General features: G+C 46.3%; 1 protein-coding gene across 5 annotated transcripts in view; it reads right to left on the bottom strand.

The window, feature by feature from the left end:
* Window positions 1-17,949, bottom strand: part of kansl1 (KAT8 regulatory NSL complex subunit 1) — an 89,467-nt gene extending 71,518 nt beyond the window's left edge. Inside the window, exons 1-2 of one of the 5 annotated variants that reach the window (XM_033035192.1) lie at window positions 17,611-17,949; window positions 14,563-14,679 (exon numbers count right to left, since the gene is read on the bottom strand). The gene's annotated coding sequence lies outside the window, so the exon portion shown is untranslated. Of the gene's footprint in view, window positions 1-835; window positions 1,209-14,562; window positions 14,680-17,610 lie in introns of those variants that run through there. The other 4 variants (XM_033035194.1, XM_033035195.1, XM_033035193.1 and 1 more) reach the window with 4 other exon arrangements.
* Between the last annotated feature and the right edge of the window lie 1,667 nt (window positions 17,950-19,616).

Consider the following 19,616-nt stretch of genomic DNA (forward strand, 5'->3'; position numbering starts at 1 on the left):
ATTTCCACATGGCCAAAATATTAGCTAACACCCCAAAAATCTACTTGTTAAAGACTTCCTTAAAAAACCCATCTACATTCGAGTGCTGTTGCGTGTTTAAATGTCAGCTTACTGACCGGGAGTCAGCCACCGGCAGCGCCAAAACAAAATACGGGATTTGCACGGAAAATACAATATTTCCTTTAATAACAAAATGGTAATTATTGACGGCAAACGACTTAATATTTGATTTGCAGTTCACTTTCAAATTCCAAGCTGAAACTACAGTAGGGATCCCTATATGGACTTCGCTTGATGTTTGTTGAACAGTTCGAGATCAAAGCACAAAGCTGCAGAATACCGGAAAATTCCTCTCACGGGCAGTAAATCGGATCAGCCAAGGAGAAAGAAGTCTACTTGCAGATCAGTCATCCATACCCGGGGGTTAACAACACACAAAGGGACGCTCAAAACAAAAACAGTTTGCAAATGACTAACAGGCGCACATCGGGTCGGGTGGTGGGGGTTACGAGGAGCAAGCAGCGACCGGCTAGGTCAGCACATGGTGCAAGGGCAGGGCACCACCCGACCGGGCCGGGATTCGGCGACCTACGGCCGTTACGTGCCGCCGCATGATGTAACCGGCTGCAACAATGAAGCCGGCGGCCGAGGTCCGGCTGGGCTCGCCAACTGCGCCACGGCGACGGGATGCGGGCGGGCCAAGAGCAGCGAGACGGGCACTGCGCCCGCCCGCACAAAGCGGCCGCCACGTGAGGCCCCAACACCCACTCCTCCCCGTCAACACCCGGCCGAGCCTCGCGGTCGAAAAAAACCCCCGCAACGCGCACCCACTCACCGCACGTGATGCGGCCCGGGCCCAACCTGGGCCTCGGCCTGCAGCTTGGCAAAAGCCGCCACTGCTTCACACACCTGCCAGCCCGCCGCTGCCGCCACACGGAGAATGGCGGAGCGCGCCGCCGTCCTCGGCGTTGCAGCAGTCGTTTGTACACAAATCAAGCGTCCTGCGCCTCCACCGCGCTACTCCCAGCAGACCGAAGGAAGGAGGCGGTTGCAGGCCTCGAACTTCCGCCCGACGGCGCTTTTCATTTACAGCAGCGCAGTAAGATGGCGGCCGGGCCTGGCGCTGCTCGCTGACAGGGTGCAGCCTTTCCCCCGATAACAATGCAGCGAGAGCCGCGGCAGCGCCGCACCGCCCCGCTCGGCCGCCGCGGGGCAGCAGAGAGCACGCCGCACCCGCCCAGCTGGCGCCGCCCCACCTCCGCTGCTCGCTCAGTACGCAGGCGCACACGCCGCCCTGACTCGACTACATTTGGCGGCGGCGGGAGGCGGAGGCCGCGCCCCCAGCCTGCCGGTTGCGGCGGCTCATTGGCTGCGCTGCTGCATGGCGCCATTCTAGGTAGAGGGAGCGAGCAGGAAACACTGCACAATGCAGGCCGTCTGACGCACTGACCTCCAGTCAGCAGACCAAGGGCTGTGCACCGAGAAATCACAACCTAGAAGGTCCGTTCCGCTGCAAATATTCATCTCTCGCCCTCACGTCAACATACAAGGGGAAATTCAACAAGAAATCACCTTCAAATAATCCCAATTAATCAACAAACTGCCTAAACAACGAATTTTGCGGGGACAAAATTAAAATGAAACGTTAATTGTGTCTATGACATGTAAGCTTGTTTACTTGCATGACATAAGGAGTCATTGGGTTCATGTCGGTAAGGGAATCTTTGAAGTCCACCCCTTCTATTTCCACGTAGCCCTGCAGATTATTCTCTCACATCAACTTCCCTTTTGCATCTTTAGCCACGTAACGTGTAGTTTACTTGTGAATTGATTCTACTAGCACGCCCAAACATTCCCAGCATTTTATGTTTTTACGCCTCGTGAAACACAATATAATTACATTATGGGTCAGACTTACTGATCACAGGAAAATGTGATCCATAAGTCTGACCCATATGTTACTCCTGATACACCAATCTGGTTGACTTTTATAATGTCCTTTAAATGGCAGAACTAGCCATCCTGTTGTTGCTACATTGACACGGATAATGAATGTAATCAGACCTGTAACAAGGTAGCAAACTCTCAAGGGAGGGAAACCAAGGAACTGCAAATGTTGGAACCTTCAGCAAACCACAAAGTGCTGGAGGAACTCAGCTGGTCAGACAACATCTGTGGGAGAAACAAACAGACACCATTCATGTCTGGACTCTTCTTTGGGCTGATAGTAGTAGGGGAGAGAAAGTTGCCAAAAAAAGTGGTAGGGGTGGAGAAAAGCCTGGCAAGTGATGGGTGAATACAGGGGGGAGTGGGGTTGATTGGCAGAGGGATGGAATAAGTGATAAAGGCTAGAGGTAAAATAGACAAAAGGTATCCAGTTAAGGAGAAAGATGAGGGAAATAGAAACCCAGTAGAAGGGAACAGGAAAAAAGAGGATAAATTCAGATATGGCAATGTTGCTCCCAGCATTATTAATATTGCCAACTCTTCCTCACAAACATCAGGGACCACTGCTAAAAAATGTCACTCAAATAGCAATGCAAAAGCGTATCATCATACACAGGGCAGTCATCAGTTCAGACCTCCCAACTAAAGCGATCTATAAAAAGCACTGCCTCAAAATGGCACCCAATATCAAAGGCCCACATCATCATGGCCACATTCTCATTTCACTCCTGTCATTGGGAAGGTGGTACAGGAGCCTAAAAACCATGATCACCAGGTTAAAGAATAGTTTCTTCCCAGCAACCATCAGGCTCTTGAACAGTGCACAACACTAACCACAGCAGCTATGAACCTCTATGGACTGTGTCTTTGGTTGCACTGTGGATTTTTTTTTGCACTTAGTAAAAGTTTTGCAGTTAGTAATTCAACAAATGTTTTTGATTATTTTATTTATCTGTGTGTCTTGCATTTATGTGCATGTTAAGCTGCTGCAAGAAAGAATATGATTATTCCATTATTAGTACATATGACAATTAAACACGTGACTCTTGACAAGTAGTATCAGACCCCGTGAAATCTCATGGCATCGAGCGAACACCAAGGAAACCTGATGATCTCTTGCCTCCCTTCATCAGTTGATATAATATATACTAGAAGGGAGACCTCAATGTCCATCACTAAGTCCGGCTTGGTAGCATCACCACCAAAGTTGTGCAAGTGCTGAAAGACATGGTTACTAGACAGTCTGACAGGCAGTGATGGAACTAAAGTAAGGATTAAATCTATTTGATCTTATTCTCACCCATCTACCTGTTGCTGATGCATCTGTACATGATAGCATTGGTAGGAACTAACATCTTACAATCCTTTGAGAGAGCCCATGTCCCATCTGCACAACCAACGCCCTCCACTGTTGTGTGGCACACGTCTCTGCAAAATAAGATTAACTCTGAACTGAGCTGGAAGCTCAGAACTGAATATCCCCGCGTTTGTGTGGACGATCAGCAGCACCAACAATGTACACAAACTTAGAACATAAAACAGACAGCATAGGAACAGGCCCTTCAGCCACAATGTTTGTGCCAAACATGATGCTAAGTTAAACTAATCTTCTCTGAAAGCACTTGATCCATATCCCTACATTCCTTGCATGTGCATGTATCCGATTAACAGCCTCAAATGCTACTGTTATATCTACTTCCACTACCACCCCTGGCAGTGCATTCCAGGCATCCACCAGTCTCTATACAAAATATTTACCCTGCACATTATCTTTAAACTTTGCCCCTCTCACCTTATAGCCATGCCCTCTAATCTTTTAATTTTTCACCCTGGAATAAAAGTTCTGAGTATCAACCATAATAATGCCTCTCATAATGTAACTACTACATCAAATTTCCATCGGAATCCAAAGAAAACAAAATTTGTCCAAATTCTCCTTAAGCCAACACCCTCTAATCCAGATGGCATTCTGGAAAAATTATGTCACAAACAGACTGACATCTACTACAAACCCACTGCCTCCCATGGCTATCTGGACTACACTTCTTCCCACCCTGCTTCCTGTAAGGACTCTATCCCCGACTCACAATTCTTCTGTCTACACCGCATCTGCACCCAGGATGAGGTGTTCTAAACAAGGGCATCAGAGATGTCCTCATTCTTTAAGGAACGGCGGTTGCCCTCTTCGACTATAGATGAGGCTGTCACCAGGGTCCCCTTTATATCCCAGAGCTCCGCTCTCACTCCCCATCTCCCCACTCGTAACAAGGACAGAGTCCCCCTTGCCCTCACCTTCCACCCCACCAACCGTCACATACAACACATAATCCTCCGACATTTTCGCCACCTCCAACGGGATCCCACCACTGGCCACAACTTCCCATCTCCTCCCCTTTTGGTTTTCCGCAGAGACCGCTCCCTCCGTAACTCCCTGGTAAATTTGTCCCTTCCCACCCAAACCACCCCCTCCCCTGGTACTTTCCATTGCAACCGCAGGAAATGTTACACTTGCCGCTTTACCTCCCCCCTCGACTCCATTCAAGGACCCAAGCAGTCTTTCCAGGTGAGGCAGAGGTTCACCTGCACCTCCTCCAACCTCATCTATTGCATCCGCTGTTCTAGGTGTCAACTGCTCTACAACGGTGAGACGAAGCGCAGGCTTGGCGATCGCTTCGCCCAACACCTCTGCACAGTTCGCATTAACCAACCTGATCTCCCGGTGGATCAGCACTTCAACTCCCTCTCCCATTCCTAATCCGACCTTTCTGTCCTGGGCCTCCTCCATGGCCAGAGTGAGTCCCACCGCAAATTGGAGGAGCAGCACCTCATATTTCGCTTGGGCAGTTTATACCCCAGCGGTATGAACATTGACTTCTCCAATTTCAGGTAGTCCTTGCTTTCTCCCTCCTTCCCCTCCCCTTCCCAGCTCTCCCACAGCCTACTGTCTCCGCCTCCTCCTTTCTTCTTCCCCCCCCCCCCCCCACATCAGTCTGAAGAAGGGTCTCGACCCGAAAGGTCACCTATTCCTTCGCTCCATAGATGCTGCCTCACCCGCTGAGTTTCTCCAGCATTTTTGTCTACCTTCGATTATTCCAGCATCTGCAGTTCTTTCTTAAACATCTGTAGTACCTCCTATATTATTTTGATTTATCCTGTCCATAACACATTCTTCTTAATTACAACATTAACATTCTCCCCCTCCTGTGAAGGTAGTAAGTAGTATTTATTTATAACCTTACCCATGCTCCCTGCCTGTAAACATGCCTTTTTAGTTCCTTAAATGCTCAATTTCCTCAGTTAACCATTTGTACTATATATTGTTTTAAAACATACAGGCATTTGGATTTTCATTGATTTAACTTCAACATTTATTCATGCCTCTTTGCTTTCCTTATTTCTCCTTTAATTTACCTCCAACACTTCTATGCTCTCAGGTATGAGTGTGCAATGTTCATTTTTGCTGAGTCACATTTCCATTAGGTGGTTGCCTTGTTCAAGGAGATTTGTGTACACGCTTTGGCTATGAGAACTTACATAAAATCTAATCTCAAGAGAAAAGATGTGGGGCACTGGAGTCAATCCCAAGTTCATACTAACCTTTCAACTCACTCACCACCTACCAACCCTAGCTTATTTCTAGCAAAGGTCATCAGACAATGTCAGCAACAGTTTATCATGCTTTGTTACTTTTTACCAGGCCAAAGTGCTGTCCTGTGCGGTCTCCATCTGCATAATGATATTACAAGGTATAGTAAAATACCCATAATCAAACTCCCAGACCTTGGTGCCAGATTGGAGATTTTCTGCATTATTGGATGTCACTCCTAATGGGTCATGTCATAAGGGATAAGAGTAGAATTAGGCCACTCGTCCCATCAACTACCCCACCATTCAATCATGGCTGATCCATCGAAGATAGACACAAAAAGCTGGAGTAACTCAGCGTAACAGGCAGCAGCATCTCTGGAGAGAAGGAATGGGTGACGTTTCAGGTCAAATCCCTTCTTCAGATCTCTCTCTCCCTCCTAAACCCATTCTCCTGCCTTCGCCCCATAACCTCTGACACCTGTACTAATCATAAATCTATCTCTGCCTTAAAATTATCCACTGACTTGGCCTCTGCAGCCTTATGTGGCAAAGAATTTCAGATTCACCACCCTCTGACTAAAGACATTTCTCCTCATCTCCTTCCTAAAATAACATCCTTTCATTCTGAGGCTATGACCTCTAGTCCTAGACTCTCCCACTAGTGAATACATCCTCTCCACATCCACTCTATCCAAGCCTTTCACTATTCTGTATGTTTCACTGAGATCCCCCCCTCATTCTTCTAACTCCAGCGAGTACAGACCCAGTGCCGACAAACGCTCATCATAGGTTAACCTACTCATTCCTGGGATCATTCTTGTAAACCTCCTCTTGACCCTCTCCAGAGCCAGCACATCCTTCCTCAGATATAGTGCCCAAAATTGCTCACAATATTCCAAATGTTGCCGTACCAGCGCCTTTTAGAGCCACCGCATTAAATCCCTGTTTTTGCATACAAGCCTTCTTGAAATAAATCCTTAAAATAAATAATAATAATCTAACAGAATTTTATTTACGGATTACACAATGGTATAATGCATTTTCGAGTGAACCCTGTATGTTTAAAGGGAGAGGGAAATATATACGCACTCTGGACTCTGGTTCTATCTGGAACAATTGTGTCTGACCCCAGGCGTGCCTGACCACAACCACTCGCTCCAGCTGCATATGTGGCTCAAGCCTGGAGCTGAGCTCACACTCCAGATTCTCAGCACAATCTCTGAATTAATGAGTGAGCTAGATGCAAACCATCAGAACCTCCAAACAATGGGATGCCATATTATCAGTGTTTAAGAAGGAACTGCAGATGCTGGAAAATCGAAGTTACACAAAAATGCTGGAGAAACTCAGCGGGCACAAAAATGCCCGCATTTTTGTGTACCTGCCATATTATCAGTGTTTTACTGTATTGGCAGCATAGAGTGGTGGTGGGCAATTATAAAATATATGCAATGGTATTCTTTAGCTGTTGGTATCAAACTCATTGCTTACCTCAACGTGACGCATTTAAACGTTCATAAGTCATAGGAGCAAAATTAAACCATTCAGTCCCGTTCAACCATGGCTGATCTATCTTTCCCTCTCAACCCCATTCTCCTGCCTTCTCCCATAACCCTTGACACCAGTTATATAGTATGATTATGCCTCTATGAGCAGGGGCAAATCTAAAATTGCTGAAATAGAGACAAAGACCAAGCACAATATTGTTTACAAGGATTGAGGGAAAGAAGACAATTGAAGGAGTTTCAGCATTCAGAAACAAAACATAAAATTCATTCACTCTATTAAAAAAAAACTAGACACTACACTGGGATCTTTGAAGTCCCATGTAATGCAGTGGTGATGAACAAGTCTCTTTACTCGGTACATTGGAACAGAATTATTGCCAGTTGTTCAGGAGGAATGGCAAGACAATGCAATTTTGACTAATGGTTTTCCAGAGAAATAAAAAATGGAAAGCTTGCATTACAAATTATGAAGAGCTTTTCCTACCTGATGAAAAGAGCAACAAGTTGGCACTTTTCCCCAGCTAAGGTCTTGTTCAAAGCAGCATCACATGTTTGTGACATAATTTTTCCATGCAAATGTTCCTCAATAACATGCATCTTTAACATATCAAAGCACCCCAAGGTATCTTTCAATCAGAGGATGTGGGTAAATAGAATGAACTGCTTGAGAAGGTAGTTGAGGCAGATACAATAACAACATTTGAATGACACTTGGACAGGCATATGGATACGAAAGGTTTAGAAGGATATGGACTAAATTCAGGCAAACGGGAATAACGTAGATGGGGCATCTTGGTCGACATGGACGAGTTGGTCTGAAGGGTTTGTTTCCGTGCTGTATGACCATCACTCTATTATCAAAGTCAATTTGATATCCAAGCATAAAAGAACGCATTAAAGCAGAGGTTTGGTTAATAATTCATATTATGTCTTTATGTGGAGAGAGAAAAACAGGAGCCTTGACAACAAATTACTAAGGGTTTAGACAGCAGAATTAATGCCCTCAATCATGGACAATATAATGTGGTGAGAGCACAAGTGAAGGGACTCAGAAGTTTAAGGAGTCAATGAGTATATTCCAGACAGATAACAAGAGATTTTTGGATATTAAGGGAATTGAAGGATATGGTTTTGTAGCATGTCTGTGGATGCAGAGCAGGCACAAGGGGTCAAATTGCATCCTCCTGCTTCGGCTTAATTTCGTAGCTGCCTCAGACCACACACAGGTTAAAATTGAATGAAGAAATAATTTTAGAACTCAAATGCCGTAACCATCACATTCTCCACAGGAAGATTTGGGTTCTGATCTCACTGACTCTTAACAACATACAATTCTGTTCACAATCAGTGTGTAAGCATCTCAGGTTCACAAAACAGAAATCAGCTCCAACCATGAGATAATGATTCTGAATGTCAAAGATAACTACATTTCACAAATAGGTTTCATACATTGTCTCTTATCAGCACTCCCAGCTGTTGACATAGAGTAATTTAACAGCAATGGATGGTGAACTGACACTCAGACTGAATGGTCAAAGTTATGTCAACAAAAAGTAGCCTTCTATTAGAAGGAAGGTGTTATAATAACACTGCAATCAAAGAGCAAGGTGTTTGAGAGCAACCAGATTCATGGTGCAGGGCTCTGTTGTGGAAATGCCCTGCTGTGAAAGTCACCACCATTTACTTGTGCCTCAGTGAGAGTGTGCGGGGTGGGTGATTGCAAACTTCACGTGGTCCGCCTTGTTTCAACTAATGCAATCAACCTGGCGTGCACAATCAAATAAGATCAAATAGAACAAGTTGTCCTACAACCTGAGGCTGTGCACGCCATACGCAAGAAGAAGAAGTGAGAGTGTGCTATTTAAGTTTCCTAGTAAATATCAGCTGTTTTATCAAGAACAAACAATCCACTGAATGTGGTGTGCAGGTACAAAAGAGGAAAGTGTATGTAGCTGGTCATGATCTCAAAACCTGCCCGGACCAACTGACTGGAGTTTTTGTGAATATCTTCAGCCTCTCATTAGAGGTTTACGGTCTGAGGATTCCACCTGCTTTAAAAGGGCATCAATAATACCAATGCCCAGGTAAGGCGACATGCCTCAATGACTATCAACCAGTGGCACCAACATCTGTGGTGATGAAGTGCTATGGAAGATTAGTTCTATAAACTCCCACCTCAGCACGAACCTGGACCCACTACAATTTGCCTACACCATAATAGATCAACAGAGGATGCAATCTCGCTGGCTCTCCACACTGCACTGGGCTACTTGGAGAATAAAGGCACATACATCATTGTTCATAAGACTACAGCTCAGCTTTCAACAACATCATCCTCACCAAACTTGTTACCCAAGCTCAGGGAGCTGAATTTCTGCACATCCCTTTGCAACTGGATCATCAAATTCCTCAGCAACAGAACACAATCAGTACGAATTGACAATAATCTTCCTCCTCAAAAACTATCAGCACTGGGGCACCGTAATGCTGTGTGCTTAACCCCAATGCTCTACTCACTCTACCCATGACTTTGTAACTGGACACAGATCCAACTCCACCTTTAAAATCGCAGGCAACACCATAGCTGTTGGATGAATTACTGATGTCAGGGTATAGGAGCAAGGTTGATCGTCTGATTGAATGGTGCCAGCATAACAACCTTGCTCTCAACATTAGTAAAACCAAGGAACTGATTGTGGACTTTAGAAGAGGAAAGCCAAGGAACCACAAAACTGTCTTCATGGTGGAGAGAGTCAACAACTTCAAGTTCCTGGGTGTGCATATCTCTGATGATCTGTCCTGGACCCATAGAAATATAGAAAATAGGTGCAGGAGGAGGCCATTCGGCCCTTCGAGCCAGCACCGTCATTCGTTGTGATCATGGCTGATCGTCCCCTATCAATAATCCGTGCCTGCCTTCTCCCCATATCCCTTGACTCCACTAGCCCCTAGAGCTCTATCTAACTCTCTCTTAAATCCATCCAGTGATTTGGCCTCCACTGCTCTCTGTGGCAGGGAATTCCATAAATTCACAACTCTCTGGGTGAAAAAGTTTTTTCTCAACTCAGTCTTAAATGACCTCCCCTTTATTCTAAGACTGTGGCCCCTGGTTCTGGACTCGCCCAACATTGGGAACATTTTTCTTGCATCTAGCTTGTCCAGTTCTTTTATAATTTTATATGTTTCTATAAAATCACCCCTCATCCTTCTAAACTCCAGTGAATACAAGCCTAATCTTTCCTATCTTTCCTCATATGACAGCCCCGCCATCCCAGGTATCAATCTCGTGAACCTACGCTGCACTGCCTCAATCACAAGGATGTCCTTCCTCAAATTAGGAGACCAAAACTGTACACAATACTCCAGATGCGGTCTCACCAGAGCCCTATACACTGCAGAAGAACCTCTTTACTCCTGTACTGAAATCCTCTTGTTATGAAGGTCAACATTCCATTAGCTTTCTTCACTGCCTGCTGTACCTGCACGCCAACTTTCAGTAACCAGTGTACAAGGACACCCAGGTCTCGCTGTACCTCCCCCTTACCTAACCTAACCGCATTGAGATAATAATCTGCCCCCTTGTTTTTGCCGCCAAAGTGGATAACCTCACATTTATCTATATTATACTGCATCCGCCCACTCACTCAACCTGTCCAGGTCACCCTGCAACCTCCTAACATCCTCTTCACAGTTCACACTGCCACCCAGCTTTGTGTCATCCGCAAACCTGCTAGCGTTGCTCCTAATTCCCTCTTCCAAATCATTAATATATATGGTAAACAGTTGCGGCCCCAACACCGAGCCTTGCGGCACTCCACTCGCCACTGCCTGCCATTCTGAAAAGAACCTGTTCACTCCAACAAGCTGCCAGAGAAGGTAGTCGAGGCTAGGATTATCCCAATGTATAAGAAACAGTTAGACAGGTACGTGGACAGTACAGGTTTGAAGAGATATGGACCAAACGCAGGCAGGTGGGACTAGTGTAGTTGGGACATGTTGGTCGGTGTGGGCAAGTTGGGCCGAAGGGCTTGTTTCCACGCTGTATTACTCGATGACTCTAAAAAAAGCCAAGTTCAATCTTTTTCTTGTCCAACAACACATTGATGGCACAGTGGTCATGTTACTGGACTAACGTTTCAGAGTTAAGACAGGTACAATAACAACATTTAAAATATATTTGGACTGGTGAATGTATAGGAACGGTTTCGAGGGATATGGTCCAAACATGGGCAAATGGGACTAGCTTACATGGTGCATCTCGGGCATCATGGGTGAGTTGAGCCGAAGGACCTATTCTGTGCTCTAAGACTATGTCTCTAGGCCCAAGTTCAAATTCCCTCATAGCAATTTAAATTCAATTAATAATTCGGAATTTGAAGAGAACTATAATTAGACTAGATAATGATGCCCACTAGGTTGGTTTTTGAGGTATCTGGTTTACTGAAACATGGTGCCCTTACTCAGTGGGAAAACAATAGAATAGACCTGTGGTGAGAGCCACAGAGGTCACTGGAGCTTAGTGGAACTACTGCACCTCACACTAAGTGACGAGCAAGGATGGCCAGATCACTGGCATACAGTAGATACCAGCCAGATGGACTCTACCCTGACCACATCTGGAAATGCACAAATGGCAGCCTAAATTATTTCACAAAATCAGAAGTCTAATAAGGTGCAAATGGAGACAAGGAACTGGAGATGCTGGAATCTCAAGTAAAACACTGTGCTGAGGCACAGCACACCAAACAACATTTTTGAAGGGAATTTTTGTCTGGAAAAGGATTCTGACCCGATATCTGTCCATTCCCTCCACTGATGTTGCCTGACCAACCGAGTCTCTCTCCCTCCCCTGTCTCAGTGATTTAGTCAAGACTGGTTGGTGTAAATACTGCCATCCGACTACTGCAAGCACCCAGGGTCCATCAAGTGGCTAGAATCGAAACTGCACTGCAAAATATGACAAAGTCAGGTGGAAATGTAAAGCACTTAATAACATTGCAACAGTGTGTCATAAAATGCACCCATCTGCCATACTGTCATTATTACACATCACATCACTGTGACTACCTCCCAATTTTGTGCTCACTAGCTTCTGACATAATATTGAGATTGTACTCCAATCCTGTTAAGGGAAGCATCCATTTGCTTTGGATCAAGATGTTGAGAATCAAATTTTTTTCAGCATCTGCAGTTCCTCATTTTCACAGGTTGAGAATCAAACTAGATTGGTTGTGTACAGTACCCCAAACATTAGTGATGATGTAGTGGGTGGCGTTAAATCAGAAATTAACATGCATGGAGTAAGGGTACAATTGTAATTTACTGAATATATACAGTATTGAGCAAACCAAATGAGCATTGGTAATTAGAAGAAATTCCTTGACGGCATTTGTGATGGTCTCTGGACTAAAACGTTGAGGATTCAATGAGAGTTTAACCATAAATAGGATGGCAACCTATTCTGCTTTTTGTGCAATGAGGAAGGGCAAATTAATAATCTTGCTGTGTAGGGTTGCTAGGTGAAAAGCAATCATAACATATTGAATTTCACATTAAAATGGAGTGTGAGAACACTGATTCTGACATGGGATCCAGAATCAAAATGAAGGAAACTTTGAAGATGTGCAGTGCAAGTTGGCTATGATGGATGGGTGAAAATAATGGGTTAATAATTTATCAGCAAAAGCTAACATTTAAAGAGCGCATGGGTGAATTGCATTTGTTTATTCCCATTCAGTGCAAAAATAAAACAGAACATGAGAAATTGAAAAAGAAGACTGGGAATCTGAAAGAAAAACAGAATGCTGAAAATACTCAGCAAGTTAGGCAACAATTGGGAAGCGAGGAACAGGGTTAATGTTTCAGGTCTGAGACCTGTCATTTGAATCATTTGAACTGGGAAACAAAAAAACAAGGTTGTTTTCTTTCAGAGAAGGTAGATAGGGAAGAATGGAACAAAAGAAATGTCTGTGAAAGGCAGTGACCAAATGGGATAGGTGAGGAATTAGAAGCAGATTTTGATTTCTTGTTTGTGTAGTTTTTCCCTCACATTCTGGACACAAAGATAGATTATTATCTAATTGGCAATAGATTGAGAAAAGGGGAAGCTGAAACAGGATTTGAATGTCCTTGTGCACCAGTACAGAAAGTAATAGGATGATGTTAGATTGATTAAGTTAGCAGCTAGAAACATATTATGCTTTTTTTTGTTTGTATTTCTTGTTCTTAATAGCAGGGCTAGATGGTACGCACAAACCAGGCCAGTTTTTACTAGTGGAGACAGAAAGAAACTGTAGTTCCACCATTCCAAAGACTGAAGAAGGGTCTCGACCCGAAACGTCACCAATTCCTTCTCTCCAGAGATGTTGCCTGTCACGCTGAGTTACTCCACCATTTTGTGTCTACCTTCGACTTAAACCAGCATCTGCAGTTCTTTCCTATACATTCCATATTGCCCTGTACTCTTGCATCTTACTCCCTCTCACACATGCTCATCAACTCCCCATTGATTATTTTTGCCATTAATCTACATACAGGAGTAATTTACAGAGGTCAATCACCTGCCAGCTTACCTTTGGGATAGCCACAGAGGAAGCTCAAAGTCACAGGGAGAGTGTGCAAACTCCACACAGATTGCACCAGGGAAGAACCCAGGTCCCGGGACTGTGGGGCAAAACGAACAATTTCCCACCAGGTCACCCTTCTCCCTGGAACTCATGAATTTCTACAAATCACTTATGCAACCTACTGCAGCACCAGAACACTTATCAACAGTACAAATGCTATATTTTGTGATTGTGATAAAGATAAACCTGTCCTTTGATATACTTGACCATCACATCATCCATTAATGCCATTCAGACAGGAAAGACCACATATGCCCAGTTTCATTTTCTATCCAATCTGTAGCCAGAGGATCATTCTCAGTGCCTTCCCTTCCAGTTGACATTAATCTTGTGTCCAAAGAGGACCCAGCACATTGTCCTTTCTGCTACTCCTCTGAAACAGGCTTCCACATGCACAGGTAGCTCATAAATTGCTCGATTCATCATCCAAATTCTATAATTATGCGAGAGATTCTTCATCCAACTAAATGGTCAAGAAAATGGACTCAGTTCCTTAAAACAAATTCACTTCAAAATCACTTGTTCTATCCCATGCAACTAAATGATAATAAAGCAGTCCTTCGAGAAAAAAAAAACGGTTGGAGAAACTCAGCAGATCAGACAGCATCTGTAGAAGGAAAAGGACAGATGACTTTTCCAGTCTGAACCCTTCTTCAGACTCTAGCAGTTTCTCAGTCAGTTTGTTTTTCCTCAAAATTCATACATCTGCAGTCTCTTGTGTCTCCTTTGAACCAGTCTACACCCTCACTTAATGTCACCTGCCCATCACACTTCATGTGCTGCTGAAACTTTCATCACACTCTGTGACGTGCTATATTTCATTCTGTAATTGAGGTCAACTGAGATTTTGCTGCAAATGCATTTGGTTAAAGAAGCACAGTCACACAGCTTACCTCCACTGCTTGCACAAAACCATCCATTGTTGCTGCACCACAGCAGTTCAGACACTAGATCATCCACTGCACACAATCACGAAGAAGACTTGCTACTTCCAAGTTTTCCTTCAGTGCCTGGGAGAAAGGACAGAATCACATTAAGACTGGATCATTCTTAAACTAGGTGCACACGAGTTACAACCTAAACCCGATGACCCTGTCACCACTCCAGTGCCAAATCATTTTCACCGCGCTTCAAAACATACAATGTAAAATGCAGTTCAGTTCTATTCTGATGTCACATTGTTGAACAGCCAAGGAGGAATGGACAGATGGCCCCAAATAACGTTGTCCACTTCAGTAATATCTGAGGCTTCCTCTCCCACAAGGTCGTGGAACACAAAATTATTCCCTGGCTTTGAAGGAGGCTGGAAAATGGTAGTTGGTCTAAAATTGAGTTACTTGGTTCCATTGGAAATGAGCCCTTCAAGACACTGCTTATGAATGTCAAATGTCAGATCACTCGAAAGCTGTTGTGCTAACATGAAGCCAATTACATGGCAACATCACCAACTGGGAAGCATCACTGGAGAATTGGTAGCAAGATATGGTTTACATGAAAGGACATGGTATCGCAGGAGCATCTCTCTTACCCGTTCACTCTCCCTTTCCTCCTCCTCCCCAATCCACATTTCCAGAGTCTATCCCAGCCCCTTCGCCCTCTCGCCAACACCACGCCCTTCCCATCACAACCTCCCTCACTTCTCCTTCCTCTTCCCAACACTCTCTCTCCACAACCTCCCATCACCTTTCTCTGCCTCATTTGCCTCTCCTTCCCTGTATCCTCCACCCTCCATGCCCCCTTCTCCTCGCCTCTTCCCCGGCAACCTCCAATTCCACCCCCCCATCCCTCCCCCTCTTCTGTCTACCACCCTAACTCTTCCCTTACCCTCCTCTCCCGTTCCCCCTCCATCAGCCAACCATCCCCCCTCACCCCCTACGCATGCCATCCTCGCTTCCGGTCTCCCTCCATACCTTTCCAGTATTCCTCCCCCCACTGCACCTATTCCTCTCCAATCTCCCGCTCCCTCACTCCTCCCGTATCTATCCCTATACTGCACACACCTCTGCCATCCAATCCTCCCTCTCTGAAATGTTCACTCCTCCTCTTCTACCATTCCCATGTACCTTTTCATCTCCCCTCCTTAACACACCCTCTCTTCTCACCGCACACCCCATCACACCCCTTCCTTCTCTAAACCCCATCCTCACCCCTCCCTTCAACCTAGCACCTTTCCTTCCCCACTCCTCTATTCCCTCACACTCACTTCCCTCTACCATGCACATCCCTCTACCCCCCATCTCCTTCCTTCCCCTCCTCCTACCTTCCTTTTCTCCCCTCCCTCCTTCCACCCTTGTCTCCCCTTCCCCATCTCCCCTCCTCTTGCTTCTTCCACACCCAATCTCTCTTCCTTCATCCCAGCATCTCCATTCCTTCTCTCCCCACTCCTCCTCCCGGCTTTCTCACCTTTATTTCACCACCCTCCTCTCCCACCTTCTTTCTCACCCCTCTTCCTTCTTCCATCTCCTTCCTTTCTCTCCCATCTCTCTCCTTCCCCTTCCTCTCTCCCTCCTTCCGCATTTCCCTCTCCTCCCCGTTCTCCCTCCCCTTCCACCCCTTTCCCTCCCTCAGCCTCTCCTGTCCACCCCTCTCCCATTTTCCTTCTTCCCTTCCCCTCCCATCTACCTACTTCCCCCTCATCTTCCCTCCCCAAAACCTGCACACCAGATTCCTCCATTCTTCCTATCTCAACTCCCTCACCGTACACTCCATCCTACCCCTCTTCATCTCACCCCTTGCTCTTCCCACTGCTTCCTTCAATCAGCCTCCCCATTCTCCGCCTTCTATCCTCGGTCACATTGCCACTTTCTTCTCCCTCCATCTTGCAACCGATCCTATCGTTCTTTGCCTCCCTTCCATTGCCCTTTTTCCATTCTCTCCTATCATCCTTTTCCTCCCTCCCCACTCTCTCGTATCCTCTTTCCCCCTCCCATCCACTACTCCCTCAGTGTTTCCTCTCACCCTCCTTTCCATCTCACTTCCATTTCCTCACCCTTGCCTCTTCCCCCTCACCCCTACCACCCTCCCCATTATTACCCATCCTCTCCTCCACCCCATTTCCCTCCTCTCCCCCAACCTTTGCTCTTTTTCCTTCACGCTCTCCTCCTTCGCACTCTTCCCCCACTCCCTCCCCCTATCACCTTCCTCCACCCTTTATCCCTTCCTTGTCACCCTCTTCTCTTCGCCTCGCCTACTCCCTTCTCCTTTCCCCCATACTCTACTCAGCCTCATCCTCCAACCGCTCTCCCCATTTCCAACTTCTCCTTTCCCCCTCTCCTTCGTCCTCACCATCCCTCTGCCCCAAGTTTCCCATTGCCCCCACCCTTCTTGCTCCCCATAATCAAGCCTTGTCTCCCACCTTCCCCACTTTTTCCTCTCCAGCAACTGCCCACCCAACCCTCCTCCCCACCATGCTCCATCTTCCACCTCCCTCTTCCCCTTCCACCCCTCTCTTCCTATCCCTTCCTTCCAACCACTCCTTCTACTCCTCCCACCCTCGCCCACTTCTTCCCCCAACCCTCTCCCACGTCTCCATTCAATCCTCCTACTCCACCATACCCTCTCCCACCTTCCCCCATCTTATCCCACCACCCCCCACTTCCACATCCCTCCCCTCACCCTCTAACACCAACAATCTCTCCCACTTCGTCACCTAGCCTCTCCCACTTCGCCCCCCCACCCTGTCCCATTTCTCCCCATCCACCCTGTCCCACTTCTCGCCTACTCACGCTTCCCCACCATCGCTTTCACCTTTCTTCCTCCCCGTCTCCCATTTCCCCTTCCACCCTATCCCCCTCCCCACCCTTCTCCCACTTTTATTTCCCCCCCCCACCCCTCATACCCCCTCCAGTTATCCCTTCCATCCCTCCCTCTCCCCCTTCTACCCCATCCCACCTCACTCTCCCCCCCTCCCCCTCTCCCACTGCTGATCAGCGCCTACGAACCTCTAAAGTGTGGGACCGGGGTAGCAGGGCAGCGGACAGGCCGCTGTCCCGGCAGCCCAGCTCTTATGACGGCGGCTCGGCCCGGCCTCTGATCCCTGACAGGCCGAGCCGTTCCCCGCCGGTGGCCGTCGCCACTGCACCGGAGATCGGCCGCCCGGCGCCGGGGCGTGGCTTGGCGCGGGCCCGGAGCTCGGAACCCGAGCGGCTCCATTCAGCTCAGCCCGGTCCGGTCTGTCCATGTCCGGTCCGTCCCCCGGCCTGGTCTATCCCCCACTACCGGTCGGCATCGGCACCGGCCCCGGGCTCTCCCTTGGTCCCGGTCCGTCCCCCTCTCCCGGTCCCGGACCCGCGCCGCCGGAAGCACCGCCCCCACACGCCGATTGGCCGCGGCCACCGACACCTCCGCCCCCATTGGCTGATCAGTTGTCGCTCACAAGGCAGGGGCGGAGCGCTGTTCGTCACTGAGAGCCAAAGTGATGGACAGAGTGAAAGAGAAAGAGGAGAGAGGGAATGCGGAGAGAGGGAAAGAGGTGAAATACAGAAAGAGGGAGAGTGAAATAGAGGGAGTGTGAAATAAAGAGGGAGACTGAAATAAAACATGGGAGGGAGAGAGACAATGGGAGGGAGGTAGGAGATGAAATAGAAGGAAAGTGAAATTCAATGAGCGGGAGAGAGAAATATAAATGAGTCTGAAGTACAGAGGGGGTTTAAATACAGAAAGGAAGTGGGAAATACATCTCTATATTTGAGAGGGAATGATCAAATACAGAGAGAAGGAGAGAAACAAAACTTAAAATTCAGAGAAAAGGAGTATGAACAACAGATAAAGTTATAGAGGTGGAATGCAAAAAGTGGGAATGAGGGAGTGTAGAAGAAATACAAGGAGAGGAACAGAAAAGGGACCATGAAATGCAGTGCGAGAGAGGGGGGGAGTATGATACAGTGAAAAAGTGAGAGAAAATCTATGAAATAAAGTCAGAGAGAGTGAGAAACAGTGAAGGAGCAGGTATGACATTCAATGAAGGAAGAGAAGGATTGACATATAAAGTAAGGAAGGGGTGTGAAATAAGGTGATGGTGAAAGGGAATGTGAAATGCAGAGGAAAAGAAAGAGGGATAGGATGTGAAATACAGAATGAAATAGAGGTAATATGAAATACCAACTGAAAAAGAGTGAAATACGTGGTGAAATAGAGAGCAGGGGTAAGAAATAGTAAAGGAGAGAGTATGAAATATAGAATGGGAAAGAGGGTTGAAATGTGAAGTACAGAGTGAGCAGATGGAATATTAAATACTGAGTGATGGAAAAAGAAAATGTGTGAAATTGACTGGGTGGGTGGGAGTGTGAAATACAAAATGTTGGAAGGAATGTGAAATTCAGAGTAAAGGAGATAAACAGTGACTTGCAGAATGAATGAGAGCGAGAGAGTAAGTGAAACACAGGGTAAGCATGAGAGGAACAGAGTATGAAATATGGAGTTTAGAAGAGGACGGAGTTTAGAAGAGGACAGAGTGTGAAGTAAAATAAAGAAAGGAGGGTGTGAAATATAGATTGATTGAATTGATTGAAAGGTAGAGCATAGGAACAGTTCCTTCGGCCTACTATTCCATTCCAACCAGTATGAACTGTTTACACAAGTTCATGATATCCCACAGGCAGAGTTATTTCTGTCATAGCCCTGTGTGAGGTGCTGCAAAACTGGGGAGTAGCTAAAGTTGTGCCTCTATCTGAGAAAGGCTGCAAGGAAAAGCCTGGGCATTACAGACCAGTGAGCCTTGCATCAGTGGTAGATGTTATTGGATAGGATTCTGAGAGATAGGACCAACAAGCATTTGGAAAGGCGAGGACTGAAGAGGAATAGTCAGCATAGCTTTCTGCGTGAGAAATCATGTCTTATCTATTTGATGAGGTTTTTGAAGAGATGACAAAATAAAAGATTGATAAGGACATAGTGATTGATGTTGCCAACTGCATGGTAGGCTGCTCTGGAAGATCAGATCACTCAG

Source organism: Amblyraja radiata, chromosome 16 (genome assembly GCF_010909765.2).
Source record: "Amblyraja radiata isolate CabotCenter1 chromosome 16, sAmbRad1.1.pri, whole genome shotgun sequence".
Lineage (NCBI taxonomy): Eukaryota > Metazoa > Chordata > Chondrichthyes > Rajiformes > Rajidae > Amblyraja > Amblyraja radiata.